This window comes from Liolophura sinensis, chromosome 2, assembly GCF_032854445.1.
Source record: "Liolophura sinensis isolate JHLJ2023 chromosome 2, CUHK_Ljap_v2, whole genome shotgun sequence".
In the NCBI taxonomy this organism is placed as follows: Eukaryota; Metazoa; Mollusca; class Polyplacophora; order Chitonida; family Chitonidae; genus Liolophura; species Liolophura sinensis.
Genome location: NC_088296.1, coordinates 22,366,175 through 22,376,446, shown reverse-complemented (window position 1 = coordinate 22,376,446; position 10,272 = coordinate 22,366,175).

Here is a 10,272-nt window from a genome sequence, read left to right as displayed (position 1 = left end):
TGTAACAATATACAGTGCCTCAGGCTGAAAATTTGCATTCAATTGTTACAATGTAGTTATTTATTTATTTATTTATTTTATTGGTGTTTTACGCCGCACTCAAGAATATTTCACTTATACGTCGGCGGCCAACATTATGGTGGGAGGAAACTGCGCAGAGCCCGGGGGAACCCACGAGCATCCGCAGGCTGTTGACAGACCGAGCCTATTAACTGACAACACAAATCTGTACCTAATTGTGGAAGAGATGAAGTCGTTTAATGGTGATCCGGCGGTACATCTTTATTTGTTAGTATGGTGCTCAGGTCGTTGTCAAGTGATAAACATGCTTGCCTTGCAATCGACAGGAGTTGAGGGTTCGAATCCGGCCTGGGACACAGGCTTTAGATTCGCCCGCTATCACTGTTGATGGGATATTAGAAACGATAACATGGCGACTGTCATGTGACGGTTTCCCCAGTCTAACGTTCGCTGAAGACCTCTTGAATTTCATCAATATGGGAATTTTTGCACTCAAAATATTAATCTGTTAATTTTAACAGAAAATCTGTTATCTGAGTGATGCTAAAATGTATTCTGTTGTTGTAACAGGTTTTTCCGTTAAATATCACACGCACGTTAATTCGACATAAAGATTCTATTAGATTAACAGGATATTATTTTCAATATAACACAGTATTATGTTAAAATAACAGAGTACATTTTACAATCACTCTAACAACATTCTGTTAAAATTAGGACATTACGTTGAATATGAAAAAAATATCGCCTTATAATAACAAAATACACTCTCTCATCACTCAGATTAAATACGACATTAAACCCCAAGCACTCACTCACTCACTCATTCCCTTATCGCTCAGACAACAGACTTTATGAAAAAATAAACAAGTTAATTTTTTTAGTGTAAAAGTTTATGTACTGCTTATTTGTTATAAATCACGTATTGTACCAAACTAAAACATCCGAGGCAATTTGTGAAGAAAATAAAAAAAATATTGTGTGACAAAAATGAAGCCATTTTGATCACGTTAACGATAAAATGTGTGTATTATTTGATTCAAAACATAATGTCTCGATTTAATTTCGCATTAACTTTTAGCATCAGACACCAAAAACACTAGATTTTTTACACAGTCTATATCTGTCCGAGCATTTTTCTCAACACTACAAAACAGTTCAGGTTCTATTCATGGTCTCACCAGTTTGTCATGAAAATATGATTTTTGCCGTGTTGGGGTCGCTGTTAATTCCGTGTGCTGCACTTGTGCGGGAACGCGATAAGTGAGATCCTGAGTGAGCTTTGTCTCTAGATGATCCAGAGAACTGCGTTTTATGGAAGCTCGGGTTGAGCAATAAGACTCCTTGGGGGTTTTTTTTGGTTTTGGGGGTGGGGGGGTGGGGGTTGGGGGGGGGGGGTGAGAAGAATGCCTTCTAAAGTATTGCACTTCATGGGAAAGTTTACCATTGGACTGTGTTGTAAGGTTCTTAACTTCAGTTCTAAGAGGACTTTGTCTCAGGGGATCGCAGTTTATTGGAGCGCTTAACAGCGGATTGTATTGTAAGATTCTGCGCTTGAATTCTATAAAGGGGAATGCGTTCTAGAGGATTGCGCTATGGTTGGACCCTTTAAGAGGCTATAAGAGTGGATTTTCTTAAAGGACCCAAAAGATCTCACTTAAAGGGAACTGTTAACTGCGGATTGCCTGATAATTTATTCTGTGCTTGAGCTCTAAGGGGAATGTATTCCAGAGGATCACGGTTTGTGGGATCACTTATAAGAACGAATGGCATTGTAAGGTTCCGATTTTCGCTTCTAGAGGGGGGTTCCAAAAGATCTCGCTTTATGGGAATACATATCAGCGGAATGCGCTATTAAAATCTAAAGTGGCTGAAATAATGGGACAATGTGTTCAAAGAGACGAGGTTTATTGGACGCTTACGAGAGAATTCACTTCCAATGTGTTCAAAGAGACGAGGTTTATTGGACGCTTACGAGAGAATTCACTTCCAATGTGTTCCGTCGGATCGCGTTGTACACGGGAATGCCCTACTTTATGAACAGCAGGAGATGTTCCACTGCCAGAAAGTAGCATGTGGCATACAAATCTTTTTAGATACACATACAACATAGTACATCCGGGGAACGTAATAGTCTTCAAGTATACGGAGTAGCTACTCTACGAATATGTGTCTTTATCTAATACAATGCAATTAAAGGTACAGAACTTGTTTTCAAGTCGAGAACGGGACGTGCTTCTCTGCCGTGCAAATCCGAGCACAAAGACGCACACAGTCATCATCTCTAAATCTCTAAATACATTAAAGTCTTCCTACCATGATTTATGTGTTTGTTTACTTCGTTTGTGCATTTTTATTTGTTGTTTTTTTTGTTTGTTTTTTTGGGGGGGGTTTTGAGGGGGTTGGTGGTGTACGGGGAATTTAGAGGAAGGGCCATCTATCATTGGTAGGACACGGTAACCTAAAAAGGAGCTCCATTGGCTAAAGTGTATTATAGATGCACAGGTATAGCCTGTAGCATCAATTTATTATTCATATTAGTATAATTACCTGAGGGATAAACGGAAGGCAGGATTTTTGTCCTTTTTATATTTTTTTCTTAAGCCTTTTGTAGGGTGAATGTTTGTTTCCTAAGATAGCTCTGTGCAATTGGTGTCTACTTTGCTTTATATGTAAAGCGTTTCGATACATTTGACTTGCTGACTTACACCCTTTAAAATAATTATTTCGTTTGTAAACACATTTCTTAACACTGAATACACTGGTGTTTATCCTTAAAGGATATGCGTTGTAATGAAGAGTGAGTGAGTGAGTGCTTGGGGTTTAACGTCGTACTCAACAGTTTTTCACTCATAGGACGACGAAGGAATCATTAGGGTTCATTTACGTGTAATGTGCCTCCTTGCTGCAGGACGGATTTCCACTGCTCTTTTATTTAGTGCTGCTTCACTGAGACGACTTACCGAAGGCAAGTAATCCGCCCCGCCCGAGCCATTATACTGATACGGGTCAACCAGTCGTTGCACTATCCCCTTCATGCTGAACGCCAAGCGAGGAAGTTACAACTTCCTCTTTTAAAGTCTTAGGTGTGACTCGATCAAGGATTCATCCTGGATCTACCGGTCCCGAAGCGGACGCTCTACCAGCTTAATGAAAGAGATGTGTTTGTAATAGCAAACAGATGAAAAATACATTGTTGTGTGGTGGGTATTTTCAATAAACACAATTGTTCGGGTAAACATGACTGACAAACAAGTCAAAGCACTCGGCCACAGAGTCCCTAAATAGGTCACGTTATGTCAAAACAATCCAACAAAGAATGTTATTGAATAAGTATTTGTTCTTTTTTCTCCCCCCCCCTCCCCCCCAAACAACCTGGTCGTGGGTGAGATATTCTTGAGTATGGCGTAGGACACCAATCAAATAAGTAAATAAACAAAGTCTTCTTCTCTTCCAGGTTCATTTCACTGCATTCCGAAAAAGCCAGGCAACAATGCGTGTGTTGCTAGCATTAGTGGCAATCTTTGCCCTATGCCGTGAGTATGGGCATTCCGTAATTCATTTCTGTGTTTAGTTGTTTTCATTCTAGAGAAGGCCTTAATTACATATATAAATGGCTTGGACCTCAGCAATGAAAGGTTATAGAGCGAGGAAACAGGACAGATAGGCCCGGTGTCTGTATATTGTGACTGCATGGGCCGGGTGTCATACCTGGTGTCCTCGGCATGATAATAAAGTGATAGCAGCACTTTGTCGGCAGGGACTGGCCTTGCCACTAAAAAAGACAGTAAATCTACACATATCTAATGACTTCCCGTCGTCATAAGGCTGAAAAAATTGTCAAGTACGACGAAATAAAAACAACAACCAAGCATATTTACATTTTAATGTCAAGGCATATTCTGCTAGTATCACCTGAAGTCATGCATTAGCGAAACTGACTTATACGACGTTTTGGTGTAGATCCGCAGTGGTCCAGGACCTTAGGTAACACTACTCTTTGGTGTAAAGCTGCAGTGGTGGAGAGCCTTAGGTGGCACTACTTTTTAGTGTAGAACCGCAGTGGTGGAGAGCCTTAGGTAACATTACTATGTTGGTGTAGAGCTGCAGTGGTCCAGGACCTTAGGTAACACTACATTTTGGTGTAGAACCGCAATGGTGCAGGGCCTTAGGTAGCATTACTTTTTGGTGTATAGCCGCAGTGGTGGAGAGCCTTAGGTAACATTACAATGTTGGTGTAGAGCTGCAGTGGTGCAGGACCTTAGGTAACATTACTTTTTGGTGTATAGCCGCAGTGGTGGAGAGCCTTAGGTAACATTACAATGTTGGTGTAGAGCTGCAGTGGTGCAGGGCCTTAGGTAACATTACTTTTTGGTGTATAGCCGCAGTGGTGGAGAGCCTTAGGTAACATTACTATGTTGGTGTAGAGCTGCAGTGGTGCAGGGCCTTAGGTAACATTACTTTTTGGTGTATAGCCGCAGTGGTGGAGAGCCTTAGGTAACATTACAATGTTGGTGTAGAGCTGCAGTGGGGCAAAACCTTAGGTAGCTTTACTTTTTGGTGTATAGCCGCAGTGGTGGAGAGCCTTAGGTAACATCACAATGTTGGTCTAGAACCGCATTGGTGCAGGGCCTTAGGTAACACTACTTTTTAGTGTAGAACCGCAGTGGTGGAGAGCCTTAGTTAGCATTACAATGTTGGTGTAGAGCTGCAGTGGTGGAGAGCCTTAGGTAACATTACAATGTTGGTCTAGAACCGCAGTGGGGCAAAACCTTAGGTAACACAATTTTGTTGGTGTATAGCCGCAGTGGTGCAGAGCCTTAGGTAACTCTGGTTACTTTTTTTTAAAGAGTATTACTCTTTACTTTAAAGTAGTTTTGGCCAACATCACTTTTTGACTGCACACCTTTGCGTCTTTTTTTAATCAGCCAATCTATAAAAAAAATCAATGAATCAATGAATCAAGTAATCAATCAATCCTTCCATCCATCCATCCATCCATTCATCCCTCCATCAACCATCCAGCCTATTAATCAATCAACCAATTATTCATTCATTAAATAATCATTTTTTTGACTGTACACATTTAGTTTTTCCACCAACCAACCAACCAATCAATCAGCCCATCAATCAATCAATCAACCAATCAATCAATCAATCATTCATTCATTCATTCCCCAGACGCCGCAAATCAGAGAAAAGGCAATGGGAGAAGGGAGGGAGTGTCAGCGTCCAGCCGTGGGGCCGGCTCAGCGCCTGTAGCGTCCAAGCCGGCAAGATTGGCTTCGTCCTCCGGCAAGTACCGTACCAGCTTCCCCTTCCCGAACCAGCCCGTGATCTTCCCGCCGCCATTTGTCTTTCCACCTCTACCACGGCCATCACCCCCGCCACCCCCGCCACCGGTCTTTCCCATCTTTCCACCACCACCACCACCACCACCACCTCCACCACCCCCATCAGTCTTCCCAGGACTTTGCCCTGGGAACACCTTCCCGAGGAGTTGCGGCAGCACCTGTTCATCCTCAGCAGAGTGCAGGGCTTATCCGGATGCCGAGTGCAGGTATGGACATGTCGTACAGAAGATGTTTAGTTTTAGTAGTAGTTTCGATTTTGATTCTTTCTTAAAAGCTCTCTCATGAAGGTTTGATTTGCACGACGGAGGTCACTATCATAGGTACAGGACACCAACCCGACAGAAACCTTACTGAAATCTGAAGAAAACCGTAGGGTACCTGACAAGCTTTTCCCGCATTAAGCCGCCATGGTATGGACACCAGAGTGTCTGGTTTGTGTTTGACACCGTATGGCAGGATATTCCCCATGTACGAGAGACCGTCATGATTATGGGGTGAAGACGTTAGACGGCGCTAGGTGCAAGCAACATTCCTTTGCCATGTATCTTCTTTCTCGCTCAAAAGCCAGCCGAAAAAGCCTTAAGTATCCGATCAGCCCGGAGTGGCTGGATACGGACTGAGTGATGAGGGCTTATTTAAGCGAGAGCGACATCTCAAGGCGAGTTCAGTTAAGGTTTGTGAACTATGCCATGGTTAAACAGCTCATTTGGCTAATCCATCATACTTAACGTTAATCCTCTCATAAAAGAGAGCTTGAGGGATTAGCGGAGGAAGATGACTAATGAGACGAAGCCTAATGAAGCCAACATGCGCAAAAGTGAAGCCTGTCTAGCGGTGGCTGTGATGTGAAGCGAGCGTAGAGAGCGGCACAGAGCGGCACATGCGCTGTAAGGAGTAAGCAGGCGATCCCTAGATACTCTCATGAGGCTTATGTATAACTCTATGAGCTCTCTCGATTTCTTTTCTCAGGCCCAATAGCTGCAGAAACTGCGCGCCCTGGTTTTATGTTGAGGGCGTTCCAGTCTGTTGCGACAGTGAGTAATTTTTCTCAGTTCATCGATTTATTGGTTGATTGATCTTTTGTGGCTATTTTTTTTTTACTCATTTTACTATTTCTCTCTTTCTTTATATTTAATTTGTTTCTTATTTGACTTTTGTTTTCTTTTATACTTTCATTGATTTATTCCTGTATTTATTTATGCATTGATGTATTTATTTAATAAAGTTAATTTTTTTTACATTTACTTATTTATTTATCTGTTCTTACATTTATTTATGTTTTTGCTCATGTACATAGCTTAAACCAAATGTCTATTATTGTGTTAACTGTAGGTAGAAACACGTATATGCAAAAAGTACATGCTTTTAATCATCACGACATACAGTGTTTTCTAACTTTTACAATTCCCTTTCCCAGAATGCCCGAGTGGCTACCCGCCTGATAATATTGCAAACCCGTGTAACCAAGTGGTCTGTATCGGCACATCCTATTGCAAGTAAGTTCGACCGGGCGCCTGTATGTCATGACAGATCAAACTTCCTGTGTTGTGCGAAGCTTACCTGGTATATAATCATATCGGATCATTACAAAACGAAAAAAAAAGGTGAAAATATATAACGGAATTTACACAGAACATTCAGTTATACTTAAGAGTTTTGAAACATTTGAAAACTTCGCGGTGAAAACCTTTTTTCCGTGGTGTCCACCTTTTGTCCGCGGGGTCCACTTTTTTCTGCAGTGTCCACCTTTTGTCCGCGGTGTGATTATCCGCACCGGAAAGAACTTTTCCACTTTTTTTATTTATTTTTTTTTTAGTTCAGTTTACTAATTTTCTGTCTTTGTTCATCCGGTTTGTTTATACTTTACATTCTTTCTTCTTAATGACAATTTTTAGTAGTTAAACCTACGAAGCTACCGTAGCTCTATGGGATTGCCCCAAGTTAATTTTTAGAAAGTCTGTCTACAAACCTGAGGCAGTAAGGACGGGTCCTACAAGTTGCTACTTTTTAATCCTTTACATGAGCAGTTGGAATAAAACCCTAACTACAGGGTAAAGTGACTGAGGCTTGATTTCACCGGTTAAGTGTGGCCATTTGTCAACCATCACTCCGTGTGGGTGGGGGTCTGGTTTTGGTCTCTATAGGTTGTAGTCTTTTATTTTGTACCAGAGCAGCTATACAAAATACTTGCCTCTAAATCAATAGGATCCTCCGGATTTCTGGTTCAATCCCAGTAAACGGTCGACAGCGCCGATACAAACTTGGTCTTACACGAAGCTCTTTGGGTTATTGTGCTTAAATGAGACCGGCCACGATAGCTTTGTCGTAGAGCCTCCGCTTTCGGGGGCTGTAGGTCCCAGGGTCAATCCTGGATCGGGTTACACCTAAGACATTAAAAGACGAGTTGTAACTTCCTCGCTTGGCGTTCAGCATGGCGTGTCGGCTTACTTGCTTTCGGTAAGTCGTCTCAGTGAGGCAGCCCTAGATAAAAGAGCGGTGGAAATCCGTCCTGCAACAAGGAGACACATTACATGCACTCTATGGACTCCTTCTTCGTCATATGATTGAAAATTTTACTAATTACGACGTTAAACCTCACTCACTCACTTACCTGAAACCAGTAGTTGACCGTTTCGTTGGTCTAAAATAGTTAGAGTATCCGCCGCGAAGTAGGGAGGCTGCGGATCAGACCTGGGTCGGGTCACACCAAAGACTTTAGGAATAGTACTTGTCCTTGCCTCGCTTGGCGGTCGGTGCTTAGAGGTCAGAGCAACGAAAATGGACTGTTCTGCCCGGTGTCACTATACATGTGACTGGGTGGGGTGTTTGTTGTTTTGGTTTCATGTTTGGTGTCTTCGGCATGATACTTCAGTGGCCGCAGCACTTTGGCGTCATGACCACCTTATGGCTCTTCGTCGTGATATGACTGACAAATCGTAAAAGTACGACTTAAAAATCAAAGCATTCATTCATTCACACTTTAAACCAGTACGGCATACAACTTGTTTTCGCTCTGTGGCTGAAAAGCTGTTGGCTTCCCGTGGGAAAGTTCGTCAGTTAAATCCCAAATTCCCGTGGTTCTATACGAGTACTTCCAGCACCCATGCATTTAATGGACCAAGTGAAAGTCTCTTACGTTAAAGGCGTTAAACGTCAATGAAATAAACAATAAAAAGAAATAAAGAAATAAACAGAACCGCTACACGAAATATCTTTATATTACTCTTGTTGTCGTGAAAAAAAATTGAGGATTACGGTAACAAACACTTATCAAATAAAACAATTTATTCTTTGTTTTCCAGACCCAACTATTGCCGATACCCAGACTTCAGTCAGCCATCATACAGATGCGTGCCATGTAAGTTTAAGACATTTTAAGATTAACTTTGCATGCATATCTCTTTATGCCATATGCAAATGTGCTCGTTTGTCTGAATCTCCGAGCATGAATATGCGGAATACTTGAGAACGTTGGCATATGTTCTAGTCTCCGAGCATGAATAGACTGAATGCTTGAGAACGTTGGCATGTGTTCTGGTCTCCGAGCATGGATAGGCTGAATACTTGAGAACGTTGGCATGTGTTCTAAACGCCGAGCATGAATAGGCTGAATACTTGAGAACGTTGGCATGTGTTCTAATCTCCGAGCATGAATAGACTGAATGCTTGAGAACGTTGGCATGTGTTCTGGTCTCCGAGCATGGATAGGCTGAATACTTGAGAACGTTGGCATGTGTTCTAGTCTCCGAGCATGAATAGACTGAATGCTTGAGAACGTTTGCATGTGTTCTAATCTCCGAGCATGAATAGACTGAATACTTGAGAACGTTTGCATGTGTTCTAATCTCCGAGCATGAATAGGCTGAATACTTGAGAACGTTGGCACGTTTTCTAAACGCCGAGCATGAATAGGCTGAATACTTGAGAACGTTGGCATGTGTTCTAATCTCCGAGCATGAATAGACTGAATGCTTGAGAACGTTGGCATGTGTTCTGGTCTCCGAGCATGGATAGGCTGAATACTTGAGAACGTTGGCATGTGTTCTAGTCTCCGAGCATGAATAGACTGAATACTTGAGAACGTTGGCACGTGTTCTAAACGCCGAGCATGAATAGGCTGAATACTTGAGAATGTTGGCATGTGTTCTAATCTACGAGCATGAATAGGCTGAATACTTGAGAACGTTTGCATGTGTTCTAATCTCCGAGCATGAATAGGCTGAATACTTGAGAACGTTGGCACGTTTTCTAAACGCCGAGCATGAATAGGCTGAATACTGGAGAACGTTTGCATGTGTTCTAATCTACGAGCATGAATAGACTGAATACTTGAGAACGTTGGCATGTGTTCTAATCTCCGAGCATGAATAGGCTGAATACTTGAGAACGTTGGCACGTGTTCTAAACGCCGAGCATGAATAGGCTGAATACTTGAGAACGTTGGCATGTGTTCTAATCTCCGAGCATGAATAGGCTGAATGCTTGAGAACGTTGGCATGTGTTCTGGTCTCCGAGCATGGATAGGCTGAATACTTGAGAACGTTGGCATGTGTTCTAGTCTCCGAGCATGAATAGACTGAATGCTTGAGAACGTTGGCACGTGTTCTAAACGCCGAGCATGAATAGGCTGAATACTTGAGAATGTTGGCATGTGTTCTAATCTACGAGCATGAATAGACTGAATGCTTGAGAACGTTGGCATGTGTTTTAATCTCCGAGCATGAATAGGCTGAATACTTGAGAACGTTGGCACGTGTTCTAATCTCCGAGCATGAATAGACTGAATACTTGAGAACGTTTGCATGTGTTCTAATCTACGAGCATGAATAGACTGAATACTTGAGAACGTTTGCATGTGTTCTAATCTACGAGCCTGAATAGACTGAATACTTGAGAA